Source organism: Aquila chrysaetos, chromosome 2, assembly GCF_900496995.4.
Source record: "Aquila chrysaetos chrysaetos chromosome 2, bAquChr1.4, whole genome shotgun sequence".
In the NCBI taxonomy this organism is placed as follows: Eukaryota; Metazoa; Chordata; class Aves; order Accipitriformes; family Accipitridae; genus Aquila; species Aquila chrysaetos.
In genome coordinates this window covers 7,170,007-7,189,002 of record NC_044005.1, presented here as the reverse complement: position 1 = coordinate 7,189,002, position 18,996 = coordinate 7,170,007, and the positions used below count along the sequence as shown (strand labels likewise).

Below are 18,996 nucleotides of genomic sequence, written 5' to 3'. Positions count from 1 at the left end.
AATTTCTTTGTGTCCAGCTTCTCTAATAAGGTTGGACAGATTCTCACAGTTTCTGTTGCTAATATGATTCCTGGCAAATAGAGCAGAAGGTTCAGGAGAACAAAAGAAATGATCTAATTTTAGTAATGGTGCAGACTGAGTCTGTCATTTTTCTCTCTCTTTTATCCTCCTACCCTTTTTGAATGTCAGAACCTCTCCCAGCACTGCCTGTTTTCAGTTTGAATTGAATTCTTGTTCTTCGTCAAGGACTGGGCATGATGAGTTTTTAGATACTCCTCTGAACAGAAGCTGGAGTATTTGAGAGGCTTATCAGTGAAATTCTGACTTGTGACAGGTCATTTGCTAAGTACGAACCACTTCCCAGTGAAGCTGTTTTTGCAAATTAGAAAACCTTATATCTGAAATTTCACTTAATATGTATGTCATATTTCTATTATCCATTTTAAATCTTAAATTGAAGTTTGAGTCTATTACAGTGTAAAGACAATAAAGGAATTTAGTTTCTGAAAGACAAAGAGGGATGCATTTTAGTGTAGTAGGTCAGGTCTGCTCAGCTTGCAAGGTGCTCAGACCTCTATCCAGTGAAGTTCTTTAGCCTGTGCCTAATTGAAGTATGAGAATTTCTGTAGAAGCCTTAACATAAAAGGTATTATTTCAAAGGCAATGGAAATACTAACATGTTTTAAATTAAATATATGCTTACCGAATTTGCTAGGTTTGGATCTTGGGGGATTGTTCTAGTGAACAACAATTACACTTGTCTTAGTCAACCTTTATTCTTGTGCTCCTGTTTTGGATGTGAGAAATAAACAGGCTGTATTTGCCATTTGGAGGATGGCAGTTACAGACATCTGATGTGCAGAAATGGACAAGAAAGCAAAGATTAAAGAATAACATGGTTTGAAGTGAAAATTGCTTGAGCAGTAACAAAACGCAGAGGATGTCCTTTCTCGGATGGTAATTTATTGAGTGTACAAGAAAAACACCGGTATGGTTAGAAATAAATTATAGTTCAACATTTAGAGACATAATACATTACAAAATGAAAAATAAAGCTAGCCCAAAGATTAATTTTGTTCCTGAACAGGTCTACTTAAATAACCATGTCAAACTTGATTAAAAATGTGCAATCATTTTTCAGAATAAATCATTCCTAAGTATCTATCTCCAGTTCGTTTCATTTCATGTCATCTATATAGAAGGGGGCAGGCAAGCATTGCAATTAAGTCTGTAAAACCTACAACCATATTCACGTTAAAATAACTTCCTGTGATTGATGTAATAGACCACACTATTAGGCCTAAAATTGGGCTTTGGAATACAGTTGATATACTTCAGAATAGTATTTTCATCTGCAAATTCTCAGTAAATAATTAGGCAGACCTTCTCTCCTAACTTATGTGAAGGACTTAAAAACTAGGCTGAACGATTTTGAGATGGGAGGAGTATTGCTTCTCAGCTTTGTGTCTTTAGGAATTATATTTACATTGCTTTTTCTGAAATCATTAGGCCTGAAAAAATGAAAGCTTAAATGTATTCCAGGAACTGGAGCTTAAAAAAGCCCTCTGCCAAATAGGCAAGGTTTGCAATGAAATCTCCCTTATCTCGACCAAGCAGCTCATCATTTAACCAGGAAATGGAAGGGAAGGACCATTCTCTCTCCGTTCCTGTTTTCCATGCATGAAGAGGTTTGGATGGTTCCACCCCAAGGCTCAGCCGAATGCAGCGTTCAGGCTGGGACAATGTCCCGTACCAGCCCGCGGGGCTGGACGTGGTGGGTTGAATGGTGGTGGGGAACGGCTACATGGCAGCATGACACAGTCCTCCCTGCCCCTTGCACCACGCAGCGTTAACAAGAGTCAACTGCCCCCTTCGTCCTCTCCCTCTCCTGCCACAGTAAATATACGCATGGCTGCCAGCCCACCCCTTCCCAGCAGTGTTCAGTCTTGCTTATCCCTTACCTCTTTCTGCTCTGGTGCCTGGCCGTTACTCCCACTCCACCTACGGTCACGGAATAGCACAATGTTTCTGTTTAAATGAATGTTCGTGAAATGCTTCTCGTCCAGGGGCTGGGTGGAAGACTAGAAATGGACAGGAGAATCTGGGGGTTGCTGACAGTTTTCCCCAGAGTACAAGAAGGTCAGCTCTCCCAGGCCTCTCTGTTGGGTGCTCTGTAACCATCTTCATAGTTCTTTCCTGTATCTGGCACATGTTTGTCACTGGATGATTTTCTGGCCGGCCTAAGGCATCCGTAGCCCTTTTCGTGCAGCAGAGCCTGCGGCACAGGCTCAATCACCATTCCAGCCAGCCCCTCCCATTGCTATCACATGCAGCTCTTATCAGGGTGCTGACACTGTGGCTAACGATGTCTAAGTTCTTGAGGCACGTTAAGAAATCTGGCATATAGCCCACGGCTAGAGCTTAGATTCTGCAACAATAATGTTTACGTTGGCAGGCCTTTGAACAGAAACTCGCATTCACGCCAGCTGGCTGGTGTGATTCTAGCAATTAATTCAGCTTTTCCAGTGGCAAGAGTTTGTTGATACAGCTTGTTGCTCTTCCTGTTGCAAAACACATCAGTAACTTGGAAAAAAACAGGCTAGGCAGTCACAGAATCACAGAAGCGTTGAGGTTGGAAGGGAACTTCAGAGGTCGTCTAGTCCCAGCGCTGCTCAGAGCAGGGTCAACTACAGCAGGTTGCTCAGGGCTGTGTCCTGTCAGATTTTGAATATCTCCAAGGATGGAGACTCCACAACCTTCCTGGTGACCTGTTCCAGTGTATGACCTCCCTCCCAGTAAAAACTTTTGTATGTTTAAATGGAGTTTCTTGTATGTCAATGTGTTTGTTGCCTCTTGTCCTCTCACTGGGCACCACCGAAAAGAGCCTGGCTCTATCTTACTTCTTCACATCAGGTGTTTGTATACATTGATAAGATTTTCCTGAGCTTCTCCAGACTAAACGGTCCCAGCTCCTTCAATCTCTCCTCATATGACAGGTTCTCCAGTCCCTCAACCATCATTGTGGCCCTTTGCTGGACTCCTTCCAGTATGTCCGTGTCTCTTTTGTACTGGAGAGCCCAGGACTGGACCCAGCACTGCAGATGTGACCTCACCAGTGCTGAAGAGAGGAGAAGGATCACTTCCCTTGACCTGCTGGAGATACTTTTCCTAATGCAGCCCTGGAGGCTGTTGGCCTTCTTTGCTGCAAGGTCACCTTGCTGGCTCATGGTCAGCTTGTTGTCCACCAGGACCCCCAGGGCCTTTCTTGCAAAGCTGTTTTCCAACTGGTTGGCCTCAGCCCGTACTGGTGCTTGGGGTTGTTCATCTCTGGGTGCAGGACTTTGCAATTCTCTTGGTTGAACTTGATGAGATTGCTGTTTGCCTGTTGTAAGTCTCTATAAAGGACCACTTGGGACAGAGATGGAGAGACGGAGGTTTAAGTATCTGAGGTTCCCATAAAATCCACACATTGTTAGTTGTCTAATTTTTTAACTCACGACCCTCACATGTATAAGACCATGTCATCATCCGGAGCTCTGGAGACTGTCAGAAATCTGAAACAAGGACAAAAGCACTCCATACAATGATTAGCTTTGTAAGTTTATACAGAAAAGAGGAACTGCAGGTATTTAATTCTCCATGTTGTAATTTGAGTCCTAAAATTTTGTATTTATAGCATTTCTGTTTTAATGACAGCAATTCTGCCCCAAAATAAATGTGTGTGAATGGAATCCTCTAGGTTATGAATGAACCACTTATTTTCTGTATATTTATATAGCTGAAATTCATAGTTTCCTCTGTATACTATGTTTTTTCTGCAAGGTTGTTCTTTCCAACAACAAGGCCTCACCGCCTCTGCCCTCAGCTCACCTATGGTGAGGAAGCAGAGTGTCCGTGTTGTTTCCTGAGTATACAAAATACAGCGAAATACTGGCTGTGAAATGTCACTGACTGGAATCACCATCAGATTGCCAAATGTCCTGAATATGTCCAATTTTTTTTTTTGCCTTTATCATGTTGCCTGTTATTTTGGGGGTAGAAAGGACCTAGAGCCTCATGGAGCAGTCTGATAGAGCTCATGGTTTCTTCCTTTACCTTTGCCATTCACATTGGACAGTCATCGATCATGACATGGATTTACACCCAGCTGTGAAGATTTGTTACTTTGGGCCCTACCTTGAATCCAGACTTTCCGGTCTGTAATGGATGGCTCAGACAGTGCATTAAGGACATCAGGAGTATAATCCCGGTTTCTGGGGAGTCAATAATGAATATGCCTTTGTGCTGGAGGCACCCTCTATTTTCATCCTATTTGGAGGTCAGGAGTACCTAGGCCTGTTCTTTTACCCACACTGAGAAATTTAAGCACATTCGAAACCCTCTAGCTACCTTTCTTTACCCAAACTCACTGAGTGATTTTTAACAGATAAACATAGTTTACTTACTTTTAAAATTTACTTATTTGGTTTGAAATTTCTTGGGTTTCCTCCAGGTTTTATGCTGCAAATCTATCAATAGCACCAAAAATTAGATTTGTCAAGAAGGTGTGCAACCAGAATAACAACATTATAGAGTGGGTGTAGCAAAGAAAGGAAGTAGAAACGTTGCTAAAGTTCATTTAGGATATTTACAATTAATCTGCTCGCTCCTAACTTCATTGTTGGAGCAGGTCAGGGCATAGGGTCTTCATGGCATGGTAGTATGAATCTCTTTGGGTTCACAGAGATGTGGGCTGCAGATACTAACCCCTCAGCTCCATTCCTTGCGTGGCTCGACGTGTAGCCCAGTGCCTTGCCTGGGGCTGCCTTGCTGTCCGAACGCCCTGCAAGTGCAGTGCCCTGCGCCTCCCCGCTGGGACGCTTCCATTCGGAGGGTGGAAGAACGGCCTTGTGTTTAAGTTACTGGATTGAGATGCTTCCAGGCTAAAAAGGTAGAAAATTGTTTTCTTTAAACAAATGTGGTTTCATCTGAGCTTCAGTGAATCTGCTAACTTCAGCTTTCCCCCTGCAAATTAGGTACTGTCAGGCTAAGTTGGTTGGATACCAGGTGGTAGGAAGGAAAACATAATTTAAAAAAAAAAAGCAAACAAATCTTGCTTCATAGACAGAGCTCATCTCTTGTAAGTAGGTCAGAGTTGTTACAGAAAACGTAGTGGTAGTCACACTAACGGTAGGCTCTGGTTTGTTTAATAGGTCCTGCTAACATTTAAGACTTTTTTTCCCCTTTTAAAATTTCCGTTTTGAAGTCAGATGATTCATGGCAATACGTTTTGCCTTTTGCAGTTAACACGTTGACCCGACATCTTGGCAGCGGCACTGGGAAGCCGTGGTGGTGAATCCAGGTCCTCAGGTCTCTGAAGGAAGCCCCCATGAACGGGTCCGTGGGATTAAGGAGGAAGCTGAGGTTTTAATGAAGCAGACTCCATTCTTCGGAGGGGTGAAAGGAGGTAAGGGAAGCTCCTGTTGCTTATGTGATTATTGCTAATTACTGTAATTGAACATCCTCATGACAGGAATATTTGGTGCCTGAGGTAAAGCTTGTTTGCTTCCATTCCTTTTTTTTGACTGTCTCGTGGTGCCCTCTCGAGGTAGGAGAGCAGCCTGTTTTATTTGCTATTTTACGGCAGCTGGAACATGAACTGGAAACGCAGAACCTGGTGAAGCAGCTGAGAGATTGCTCTTTGCTTTGAAAAACAAAATAAATTTGCTATAACTCGATGCAAAGTCAATGTTTTTTGGATTCCCGTTTAGAAAAGCATGCCAATCCCTTTGCCGCCAGCTTTTCCACTAGAAAGGACGCGAAAAGCACGGGGGATGCTTCTTGGCAGTGCCCTGAGGCCACAAAGGTGCATTTCCCCAGAGTGCGAGCCAGCGGATCATTGCAAGGTTAAAGGCCGGCTGTTTCCACGCAGGAAGGGAACACATTTCGCACAACATGCTCTTGTGCCCTTGAAGTTTAGCACAAAATGCATCAGGAAATGCTGACATGTTTGGATACTAAAGCAGACTAGGAAACCTTGACATACTAGGAAGGACGGCCTCGGGGCTCGAGTCAGATAGAGGGTATTGTGCTTGTGGGGAAGGTGTGTGCGTGAGGTGCCTATCCCTCCTGGTTGGGGGGAAGCCAAATGCCTGGGATGGGATCACCACCTTACTGTGAAGGACTGCAAGCTGTAGGTTTCTCTTTAAAAGTGACCATTAGATGCTTGGTCTTGAAATATCTCTTGCCAGGTGACAGCAGATTGTCTTTCCAAAAATGCCTCACCTTAAATCCAACAAGGAGCACGGGTTGGCAATACGGTGGGTCCTCAAGAGTCGGTGAATTAATCACTTTTGTTTTGGACTGGGATAGGGTTGATGCTGAGTGTTGGGGGCAAGGACAGCCTGTTTGAGAGAGAAGCATGCTATGGGTGCATGCTGATTTATTAGTAGTTTCCCTCAGAGCTGAGTAGGATATATTTAACCTCACTGTGCAGCCTCTGCTGTCACCTTTTCACAGGATCCTACCAAGTCGCTCCAGGCTGTTTCTATCCGATCCCATTCAGTGCTGGTATGGGGTTTGCAGGAGGACAGGCACAGGAGCCAATTGCTGGCTGTATTTTGTTAAAGTCTGAGTCCTTTCAGACCTCCTGCCCCTTCCAGGTTCCCCAACAGCAAGAGCCACTGTGAAGTCTGCTATGTCCGTTTGACCAAAACCTCTGTTTCTTTGTTTCCTATGTACCCTTCACACTAGCTGAGCACGGAGCGCTTGATACGGACTTACGTTCAGACCGGGGAGCAGCAGAAGCTATGGCATGCCGTGGAGGTAATTGCACCCAGAGCCTGTGCACCCACGAGGCCCACCAACATGGTGGGGTGATGAATGCGACTCGGTTGTCATAGCAAGCGGTGTGATACCTTTTCTCCTCCTGATAGCATGACATCTGTGATTTTCTGAGGCACCTGAACCAGTAGGCACCTGGGGAGCAAGATTTTCTCAATGAAGGGGTTTTTGCTCTGATTTTCCTCTGCTGCTATTACAGACTGGGGACTTCATGAACTACAGCCCCTCCTCCATCCCATCTTTTATGTGCAGCACAGTCTTGGAGTTCGGAAGGCTTTTTGTGTGTTGATTTTGTGCCCATATTGGATACATTTTAAAAATACTTCTGTTTTTTAAATGTCTCTGCTTCTCACAGATAACTTTTGATGGGGACATTTGGAAATAAATGTAAACAAATGCTGAACAACATGCTGAATCTGGAGGCAGAAACACCCTCCGCAGAGCTGCAAATTGAAGACTCAAAGCTCCTGTTGTGTTGAAAAGAGGGACTCTTGGGCCCGACAAGGGGTAAGATGTTAATAAAACCTTTGTTCACTGTTACAATAGGGAACAGCTAAGTGTGGTTTGGGGTTTCTGCCAAGTTAACCCTGACTTATTCCCATTGTCACAAGTACTGCTAAGAAACCCCTTAACATGTTATTAAAGATAAAGAATGAAAAACAGTTAATACTTTTCATTTTGAATGCTGTATTTAAAGCAAAAGCTTTCATTTTAAAAACATCCTTTATTCCCTTTCCCTGTTGCTAGACTAGGGGCTTTGAAGAAAATTCACATTTTATGTGTCATTAAATTTCTTTTTGTGGGGAAAAACCAAAGTTGGCTTAAATGGCCTGAAACTGGCACTGTCTTTAATATTACTGTAGTCTTATTTTCTCTAAGATGAAAGTGCAGGTGTTCTGAGTCTCCCTGAACACATGCTAACCTGGCTTATTTAGTTGTTTCCTTTCCAGTGGTCTGTTGGGCTCTGCCCATCCGTGGTCTCTCATCCTGTTGTTGTTAGCTCCTTGGGGCAGGAACAATGTGCAGCACATTCAGATCCGTGACTGGACAGAATTGCTATGATAATGCGAATAACAACAACAAGTAGCCATGGAAAAATAAGACAACATTCAATCAGCATTTCAACTTTTTATTTCTCCAGTGAAGAAAGGCAAAAGAGAGACAGCTTCTGTCTACAGTCCTGCCTTTCATTTGCAACTGTGCTGTTAGGGAATCAGAGGCTACCCAATACATGGTCTTGGAAACCCTTTGGATGAGTATTAGGTTGTAGGAGGCGTTGTTTTAGGTGCATCTCCATGAGAAGCTGATAGTGGTATGAAGACAAGTAGTCTTATCTTGACAACTAGGGAAGAAATGAAGGAGAGAGGTGGCAGGTGTACCTGGGTACTCTCTGGTCAGGTCAGGATGTCTTGAGCAGCAGGGCCACAGAGGTCCAACGGTGCCATGTTTAAAAGCAAGCTGGCAGAATATGTAGGGGTGATTGTCACATTTCTTCCAGCCCTCATATCCTCCTCTGCTCTCCTTTGTGCCCCCCAGTCATCTAAGGAAAGGTGGCATCTTTATTCTGGTAGAATTAACTAATCAAAATACGCTGTTGGTGATTTCAATTATAAATGTTTCCTCCCATTCTTAAAATGCTTCCACTTGTTTTCTTGGCAGGACCTTGAGGATCTCTCCTGAGAGTTCCTTTCACATAGATATGCACAGAATGAATAGTTTATCTCCAGCTCCTGCTGACTTTCATGAATAATTTGATGTAAAAAGCTAAGTTGGACTTCTGCTGTGTCGGATAACTTGAGAGTACCAGCTTCTAATATTCCAGCCACAGACTGAAACAGACTTCCTATTTTTAGAGGCCGAAGTGGCCTCTCTGGCTTCCACTCACCTGCAACCTTTCTTGGAAATTTTCAATACCTTACCTTTCCCTCCTTTAACTACCTGGCTACTTCGGGCTCCCCAAAAACTGAGAGAGGCTCTAGTGCTTCCAGCTGGCAGAATTTCTCTTATGAATGAAAGCTATTTACTTAAACAAAGAAGATTTGGTGGGACATATGACCGTCATTTTTACTGTTTCTTGTTCACCTCCCCAGGTATACGCCAGAAAATACTGTGGTCACTCCTGAAGGTGAGCATCTTTCTTGTTTTACAGGGTGTATTCGTCTGCCCAGTCTCAGTGAAGGCAAACAGAATTGCTTATCTGAGTAATGTCACACATGTGCCTAAATGATTGCAAGAGACTGAAAGGAGTTGGGAGTAGAAATAATAGCACTACTTCATCTCTGACAGAGCAGCGCCAACAAAATAATGAAGCCGTGTGAATAAAGAACCAACATAATAATCAAGCTCTAACCATTTCTGGAAAATTAGCACTTCTTCCATAACAGTAACGGCTGCTGGGAAAATGGTACAAAATATTAACTGTCAGGTTAAGCACACCTTAATCAACATGTGCGGAGACCCACTGATGTGTCCTCAAACCTGTTACTTAAGTACTTGTTAAGGCCAATTAAATAAACAAAATTTTAAAGCCTAATAGCATAAACCACATAAATAACATAAAAGAGCCATAATGGTTGAATGGGTGGGTGTTTAGCCCTTCTTGATTTAAAACAGTGAAGTGAAAAATGTTGGAGCCCTTGAAGGTGATTTCGAAGACGAGGAAGTGACTGTGCTACACAAACAGCAATCAGAGACAATTAAGAAAACTGGGACAAGTGCCTCATTCTCTCTGCAGACTGCATGGGAAATTGCGCTTTACATTTCAGTCTTGTTGCATTTCAAATAAGGCCCCCCAGCTATGTCATTTTTCAAGTCCAACTCAAATCAAAAGATATTGCTTAAAATCTTCCTATTACTCCAGAAGTGAAAGGAATGATTGTCTATGCTGATGAGCCTGGAAGATTGTCTTGGAAAGAATTTGACAGTTTTGTCTCCCAGTCCCATTATAATGTTATTACTGCCCCTGAAGAAGACTGACAGAGCCTGAATACCAGCGTAAGTATGGGGGTAGTTTAAGATGGCTCTTTGCTGCTGCAGATTTCATGTTGTTTCTCTGCACAGTAGAGAAACTGTGCGCTGCGCGTGTGTTTTCTTTTAAAGGTTAATCTGATGAAGAATCTTAGTGAGACCATATAGTAACAAAAGAACAGAAAATACAAGAAAGCTAAAAAAAACCCCATAAAAATGGAAAGAATGAAAATAGGGAAATTTGGAAATAATTATCCATGTCTTATTATAACCCTATCCCAACGCAGAATGCACAGCCCATAAGTGATACTTTTTCAGGAACTTTCTGGTAAGCACGGAAAGGTTTCAGTGTGTGATTCAGAAGTTTCCCGATGTGCAGAAGTAGCCTCACTTTTGTAGCCTTCTTTGCAAAGACAGAAGTACAATGAGCTTTCGGAGCTCTTGTAGCTGTTTTTGTTTGTCATAATATGCTATGGTGCCTAGAAATGAGCACCTTAGTTTTTAGACGCGCTGAAGTACCGATTTAAGTGACTAAGTTTCCCCTGGTGCAAATGGTCATCTGCATGTCATTTGTGCAATACAGTAACTTTTGCTGGTGTTTATCCTGTTAGTTATGAATAAGAAATAATTGGGAAGTAAGATGAACATACTGAATTAAGTCACTTACTAGAACATCGGTGCTTTTTTATGTGATGCATATGCAAGAGAGACTGTTTACTTAAAAAAAAAAAAAAAAGCAGAGGGGCTGGAGGAGGGCTTGAGAGCAGGGACGTGTGCTAGAGGCACTGCCCGGTTGTGCTGCCTCGGGAGCGGTGCTGAGGAAGCCCGGTCCCAAGGGCCACTTGCTTTCCCCGGCCTCCGTGGAGCCGCCTTGCCTTCATCTCCGGCTGCCTGCCGCAGGAGCGAGCGGTGGCCCAGCCGCCGCTGTTGCCCTGGCACATGTTGGTGTGCAGAGGGACGCGGGGGGACTCTGCGCTTCGGCTGGCTGCCCGTGTGGTGCCCAATAAACCTTCCCTTAGCCAGCCCCGACTTCTCTGCTCACCGTCATGAAAAATAAGATGGAGGGACTGTGTTGTGTACACAGAAGTGATGCAAGCTTTGCCTTATGGCAGTTTGCCCAAGGAAGTATCAATGTCAACCCATCTTACTGTTTTCTTTGTGTAAGGCTCTTTTTTTCTTTTAAAGATTTTTTTTTAAATGATAAAGGGTCTAAATGTAAATGTTCAATTATAATGCTAATGAATAGAAAGTTAGTATAAGATCTCTCCACTCAGCTACAATCACCTCTGCATAAACCAGATCATCTTAGAAAACAAGAACCGAAATCAATTATTTCCAGATTAAAGATTTAAACTTTTACTTTTCACTGTATAACAATTGACAGAGAGAAATTATGGTTACAATGACAACCTGGTACTTGCTCTCCTCAATCCAGTACATAAACTATCTAGCTTTCTGAAAAGAGAACCAACGCCTTGTTGATTTGTGCAGGCTGCAGAGCAAATACGCCCACTGAAATTAAGAGGAATTTGTAAAGGAAAAAGGCTGCTTCTGAGCCAGGGATTGTAGAAGTTGTTTACAAATTGTGATGACCCCAACGAGAAGCCTTTCCCTGTGTGGTGTCAGAAAGCTAGATCATTCACATATGGAGCTACACAAAAGAAGGAAAAATACTGAAAAACCGTATTCACTGCTCTCAGAACCTTACTCTGGTACCCAGAGTTGTGATGGATAATGTCTCTAGCAGAAATCTCATTCATTTCAGTGGGGCTTCCTTGGAGCACAGTACTACTCAACTAACGATGGCAAAGTTGGGTCCTAACCTGCTTGTTTTAAAACGGCTTTAGCAAAAATATATTTAGGGGCAAATTCTTGTCACGTTAAGACAAATGGGAGTTTTGTGACTTAGTTTCTATATTATATGACAATTAACTTTTCTTACATTTTCATGTACCTCAAATATGTAACTCCTAACTGGAAAGAACACATTTATGTACATAAAAATGATGTATATAAAAATGGAATATTTATTATTTTGTATTCACTAGTAACTCTATGGCTCTGCATTAATGTCTCTCTGTCGTTTTCTGAAACAGAGCTGAAAGGCCAACGGGAGTGAAATACCAACCTGAGATAGCAGTCTAGCAAGAAAAGCAATGCTGTCACTGCAGAGGGACTTCTAGCAGAAGAAGTGACACTTGCAGTTACTGAGACTGTCAGTCCAAATCCATGTTGCTTTGGTACCCCAGATAAAGATCAGGCCAACTTAAGAGCTGGCGACATGCCACGCAGTCAGATGGACAGATTGTTGAGCAATACAGAGACCGTGCAGGAGCATCAAGTGTGGATTCTGAAGGCAGCATTCCCAGCTGGGAGACTCCAAACAGCTGGCCAGCCTGAATTTTTTAAAAACAATTTCTGTTTTAGGAAATGCTGCAGTTTGTTTGGTTCTAGATGATGTAACACACTGAACAAACCAGAGATAGGAAGAGGTATTGTTATTTAATGTTGGTAAAGTTGGCTTGAGCTGCACAAAAAGAAGGAAGTGAAGAAGGGGCAATCCCTCTGAGCCCTGGAGAGAGCGAGGATGAGAAATGGTAATAGAATTTCCCTGTGCTTTTCTGTGGCAGGGCAAAACAGGTCCCACACACTGCTGAGCAGAGCAACAGAGGGAGTGCCAAAGCTGCTCGTTGGAGACGGGGAGGAGAAATCTCACCTTGGATTCCAAAGCTGGAATTCATCATAAAATCACACTTCAGCCTTCCTCTCCAAAGAGGGTCTGTGTCGGGGTTAGGGGCCCTGTGGGACAACGGTAGCATTTACTGGACAGGAGAAACTTGGACTCTTATTACAGGCTGGAAAACTGAAACCCAAAGGTGAAAATCTGATGCCAGTGCATTTTGTTTTTGAAGAAAATAGTTTAAAAGAGTTTATCTGAATTTAAATATTTAGCTTTAAGCAGTTTATTTCCTGGCACACCAAACCATAAATGTTTAAATTAAATGATTCAACTCTATGTAAAAATTGGGCTGCTATATAGGAATTTGAATGATTGGTCCTCACATGCATCAGCATCCCTTTGACTTACAATATTTCACCCCTTCTTGCAAAATGGATAGGGTTTTCCCAGGCAGATACTCTGTCCGGACTGTACTATATTCTGGCTTCTAATTATCAGTCCAAGCTGCATTTCAAACACCACTTCTACTCCATTTTCTGTAATTTATTCATTATTTCTTTCTAAATCCTGGGTTGCCCCATGGATTTTGCCAGTGTTGATGCATATTGGGCAGTCAGGTGTAGAGTAATCCCCAGGTTACTCTTCTTTGTGTTACTCTTGTGAACTCAACTTGTATTTAACCTGGGAATAACAGTCACAAAAAGGCCAACACACACCAAAAAAAAAAGGGGGGGAGAAAGAGTGCATTAAGTGCACTCAATATCATGTCCAGTCACAAAATGGGTTAGAAAGGGACAGGATGAATGAAGCGACCGATAAAGGGCACAAGCACCTCATTTTTGGAAGTGGTTTAGATTTGCTAAATCAGAAGACTATTGCCAACTACAAGCACTGATTTATTGCTGGGTTCATCTCTTTGTGTGCACTAAAGGGATAACGGAAGAAATGACACCAGCAGACACCCCTGATTTTGGTCTTTGCAGAAGAAAGGAGTATATTTACTTATGTGAAACTTTTGTTCTCACACATGCATATGATCAGATTAATGTTGTGGGGCTGTGCATGTGGCAATTACAGAATAACATACCAGGAGTGTATTTTGATGGCAAAGAAAAAATTTAAAGCAGCACCTTTAATAAATACTAGCATATTACATACTTTTTTTAAAGTTCATGGAAGAAGAAACACCTTTCCATTAATGCACTTGCCTAAGACCTTTGTTCTTCTGAGACAATCAGTTCCTCTTAATTTTGCACTGAGATGGGCATGTAGCTGCACTTTTTGGGCTTCTACAGATTATGCTTACAAGCTTAATAACAATTACATGCCTACGGTACATTAAATAAAAGAAACACAATGAAGGAACATAAAGGGTATGAGGCTGTCAGCAAAACAATTGAGTTTATACTTCAGGGTGAGATCCTAAACTGAGGACTTCAACAGTATTATCTAAACCAGCTGACCTATGAACGCTTCTAGTGCCATCTCAGGACAAGACTTTGGGACATTCCTTCCTCTTCCATGGCCTCTATAGTTCCCACATAAAGGTAACATGCACAAAGGCTAGACGGTGGTTGTGTTGTATTGAGGAGGGCTCTGATTTGGATCATCAGAGGCCCAAGACAGTGGCTGTCAGTGTAGACATTCTCTAACCGTTGGCCCTATCTTGGCTTGCAAAGATCAAGTGCAGAACATTGTGCACCACCAGCAGAGAGAAAGAGAACATTACTGTGATCCCAGCTCTAAGTCAGTGATGTTACAAAGGGGTGAATCTGGATTTAAGTCTGCCTCGGCTTTTTTAAGGTCACTGATTCTCTCTAAAGAAAGAAAACAACACATACTTTTGTGCACGCAAACACATGCACACATACAATAATTAAAGGAATTAACATGGGACTTAGTTTGTGTTGCAAATCAAGATTCTTGTTAAGTGGAAATTTGCCATATGCTCTCCAACACCAGACACAAAGAAAAGCCATTTTACCAACTTAAACCTCAGTTTTGCTGTAGGATTGGAATGCCCATTGCTGTTGATTGGCTTGTTCAGTTTAGAGCATTAATGTTTATTTTGGGGACTGTATATCAAGATTACTTGGAAGTTTCTGGAAACTCTTTCTCTCAGGCTGCTGAGCTTTTATTTTGAGGAGAAAGTAACACAAATAATAAAATGCAGGGGTGCCAGTGGGCTTAGTGTAAAGAAGACTTGGAGGTTTATATGTCTTCCTTGGTTGGTTTTTTTTTCTTTAAACAGTCCAATTATGTACGACATAGCAGCAACTGGGCTAACAACAGCCATATGATGGAATAGCTTGTAATCCGGTTGTGGGTCTAGCTCCATGAGACAGACTCCAAGTAGATGAGTTTTAAATCTCCTTAGAATTAAGAAGGGTTTGGCAACCAAATTAATTGTTTTGGAAAAATCCTGCTTTATGGATCATGAAGAGGATAAAAAGGGAAAAAACATGTCATCTGTAGTGGTTAGTCAGATGTTCTTTTGGAGTTACAATGATTTCCTCTCTAATTCCTCTTCTTGTTGACATTCCCGTTAAAAGAATAATGAGTACTATGTTCGTTGCCTTAGTGCTACTCATCCCTGTGTACATTACGAAATCTTTGCATTAAGCTACCCAAATGGATTGCATTATATTGTAAGGCAGACATTAAAAACAATTGCACTCAGCTGTAAGCGTGCATAAAAGCGAAGTATAAACTGATATGCTACAATACAAGTGGTAATAATCGCTGGTACCCTGTACAGTAGTTTGTTTCAAAGAGGTGGTGGGGCCCAGACAACTGAGAGCATGCATCAATCTTGTTTAGCAGGACTGAATTATTTTAGTCTTTGGATTTTTAATATTTATGTAGTTACCCTTTTACCAGTGAGGTTGTGATGCTTTGGAAAAATATGTTATATGTATTATTAATGCCATGTTTAAATAATGGGAGACAATCAAACAATCACTGGGTAATAGTTTCCCAGGTGTATTTCTGTTTTATATATTTTGTAGATATATAATGTATTCTCACAGAGGCTACATTACTTAATTACCCAATGCTTTTAAAGTATTTTGGTAAAAATAGGTGTGCAAAAAAAGGTATTATTATTTCACAGGTGGCATAAAAGTAGCTTCATTAAGGAGGCTGGTACTAATAGTCCTTTAATACAGAAAGCCAGGAGATGGTTCTTCACGTGGTACATTAAACAGTGAAACATGCCAATTTTGACTTGATTTCTATGCTGCTAAACTACCCCACATTCATTTGCTTCGGCTTTAAGCCCTTCCATTCTAGTATTCTCTAGCCCTGGTTACAGAATTGCAGCTTGCTTTTCACCTATCTTCTAACAGTTTAACATAGATGTCTGGGTCCAGTCCATTGTTCCAATTGTATATAGTTTAAAAAGCTCTGCAGTGTTTTACTCTTTCCATTATATCTTGGCTTCCCTGAGCGCTCTGCTCGCTGCATTTTGCTTGTACTGGCTCTGTTTTCTAAACCCATTTATGGCTTTTTTTCTGTACACACTTGTTCATTGGGGAGCTTAAATTGACTTCTCTCCATTCTGTTTCCTTAACTAAAAATGCACCATTAAGGTTGATTGAAGTCTTTTGAAAACACTTCATAAAAAATGAAAGGCCATAAGAAATTAGGCTACCAGTGTTTGCAAATACCTGTTTTCAGCCAAATTGATGGGAAGGAATAAGAACTGAAATTTAAAAATGTTACTGATATATATTTGTTTGCTACTTATTTTTATAAGAATAGAAAAAACATGTGTAAAACATTTTGAGGAATAAAATATTGAGACATTAACAAAATACGCCATGCAGTAGCTTTTTGTTGCAGAAAGCCTTTTCCCCCTCAAAATATCAGGCACAATTCTGAAGAGAGAAAACGGCAGAATGAACAGAAGTATCTGGATCAGTTATTTCCATGATTTGCTGTTTTTAAAAAAATATTTTTTAGTCTCAAATATTTCTCTTCAGAGAATACGGAAAACTATTTCTTTTTAAGAGTAACATTTGAACCATGGAATAATATATTTATCAGGAATAGGATGAGTCCTTAATAAATTGCTTTACAAATGGGAGAAAAAGAAAGGTTAATTAAATCAGCGAAACTTTGAGCGTCCTTTCAGCACAAAAACATCTGTGCAGTGGTTGACGATATTAAGTACGTTTCACATTATGTATACTTAATAAACAAAGCAACCTCATTTCACAAATCACCCAACAGGAATAAGGGAAGTCATTCTGAACAGCATGCTGAATTGTCAGGGAAACTTTTATAGACATATGGAAATGCATCTGCTTTAAAAAGAGAAGTATCAAGAGGGATTTGCACAAAGTTAAAAGCAAAGCAAGTGCTTTAGAATCAAAAGTGATTACACTGAAAATGGCAGCTTGCTCGTCAGAGCAGCTGAGACGGCTCCTCACCAAACAAAATACTAATCGTTCCAGCTGTTTCCAGGCTCTCCTAATACTGCTGCTTATCATTAAAAAATATATACTTTAGAAATGTGGAAAGCTCTAAAAGAAAAAATATTTGATGTTAGTTTATTTTTAGATAATTTTTCAGACAACTCCCAAACATATTTCATTTACAAGATATATTACTTCTGTGGCTTTTTCTCTTTTCAGAAATACAGATATTGATTCTGACAGTCATCTCACTGAGTGGAGACATCTAAAATGAAGAAGACTTTCAGTATAAGACTCCTGTTACAGAACAGGAGAAAAAAATCTGCATAGTGTGAGTTCTACAGTTTTACAGTTTTTTTTTCCAACCAAACAAATCTTAATATGGACCCCCCCCCACCGCTACCTAGCCCCAAGATCAAACTCAGGTTTGAATTCAAGATGAAACAAACTCGTAAATGAAATATGTTCCTAGATTTTGCCTTTAATAATGCGATCCATTTAAGATTTTTGTTCCTTTTAATTTTATAAAAGCAACAGAATAAGTCCGCCAGACCTCAAATGCGGTAGTATTTGATGGTGTACGTGAACACAAATTGTAGCATACTGTATCACTTCCTTTAAGAATTCTCCCGTTAATGGAGGAAAAGAGCAGTGAGATCAACAAGAAAAGCAGCTAAATACAAGGAGGTCATGCAGCAGCGATGAGTTCTGTAGCAGTGGTACAAGGAAACCCTGTCAGTTTCCATCCCATTAAACGAGCTATGAGCTATGTGTTGGACTCACTGGGATTACCAGCAAACCCCTACCAAGCTGTGTGCTAGCTCTTGCTCACATCCTCTATCAATTATTCAGTTCCTTTTATGCAAATAATGTTTCATAGAAGCAATGGAGATCCATAATGGGAAGAAGAGTAACATCCATTTAGAAGAATTAAATGGTAGATGAAAAGTGTGACACTTTGCAGGCAAAAGCTATTGAAATGGTGCAGTACCAGTACCTTTTAAATGTCTGTGTGCGTGCACAGATGGGGAGATTCAAAGTTTTGTTTGCTTTTTTTTGACCATCAACTTTATACAAAATTAAAGAAGAAGGCAATAGACAAAGACTCCTGTATTCACAGTTCTGCCCAGGGGATGGTTGCAGAAGTGAGGCCTCTGTAGCAGTTCTGTCTGTGTTCTTCAGGCTCTAAGCTTTCATTTTGTATTTTACAGGGAATGTATACAACAAGCCTGGATGCAAATGGAGTTTATATTAAAGAAAGGCTTCACTGTTCTTTAGAGTCAGGAGTCAGAAAAAACCTAAAGGCCACTCCTGCATCCTTTTATCAGGCAAAACATCCCATTGATTTCAATGCATATATGGGATCAAAACTTCTCTGCTGTAGTCCCACTACAGTTTACTGGGCCAAATTCAGTACTGGTGTATGCAGAGGCAATTCCATTTCCGTTAGTGGAAGTAAGCCTGCTGAGTGAGATTCAATAAAGACGCTCCAAGGCTTGCTTTCTTCTGAGATTCTTCCCACAGAAGAGATTGATAAGTAAATGCAGACAATCCTGGGTGCATCCCGCCAAAGAACTGATCATGTCTCTGATGCGAGCCTTTAAATCCTTGTCTGGGATTTTACTTGAAGGTTTATCCCTTTTCTTGACAGTAAACTAATTATAGTCTTCCTGCTGAACTCTCTGTGGGCTGTTTGACCACTTATGTCTGGGTCTCCACTGGCAAGTTTGGGAGTGGTGATACCCCACTTATGCCTCTCCACTGCAAAGGCTGTGGTGGAGCTGCTTGTCATGAACATAAACAGGTCAGCGGGGGTGAGAAGACCTCCATCATCCTGTGCGCTCCAACGTCCATTAGAGAATCTCATAACAACCTTGAATTTTATGCCAGAAAACCAGTGGCTAATAAGGCAGAAGCACAGAAATAGGACCACAGCCTCAAGGCTTCTATTTCTGTCCTGCTGCAACCCCTTTGCCACACTTTGCTAGTGCTACTCTTTGTGTGTAAGGAGTGTGAATCAAAAGTAAACAAAATGTTATTAAATCTTTCAACTTAATTTTGGGAAACCACCTAAATGCTAAGAAACTTCTCACAGCTTGAATCTGTATT

The 18,996-nt window shown here is 41.3% G+C and overlaps 1 long non-coding RNA gene across 1 annotated transcript; it reads left to right on the top strand.

Moving 5' to 3' along the window:
* The first annotated feature begins 5,295 nt into the window (after nucleotides 1–5,295).
* LOC115333585 lies at nucleotides 5,296–9,992 on the top strand. The gene is made up of 3 exons (XR_003920854.2): nucleotides 5,296–5,446; nucleotides 7,178–7,329; nucleotides 8,482–9,992. It is a non-coding gene; the product is annotated as an uncharacterized LOC115333585 (long non-coding RNA).
* The last annotated feature ends 9,004 nt before the right edge of the window (nucleotides 9,993–18,996 follow it).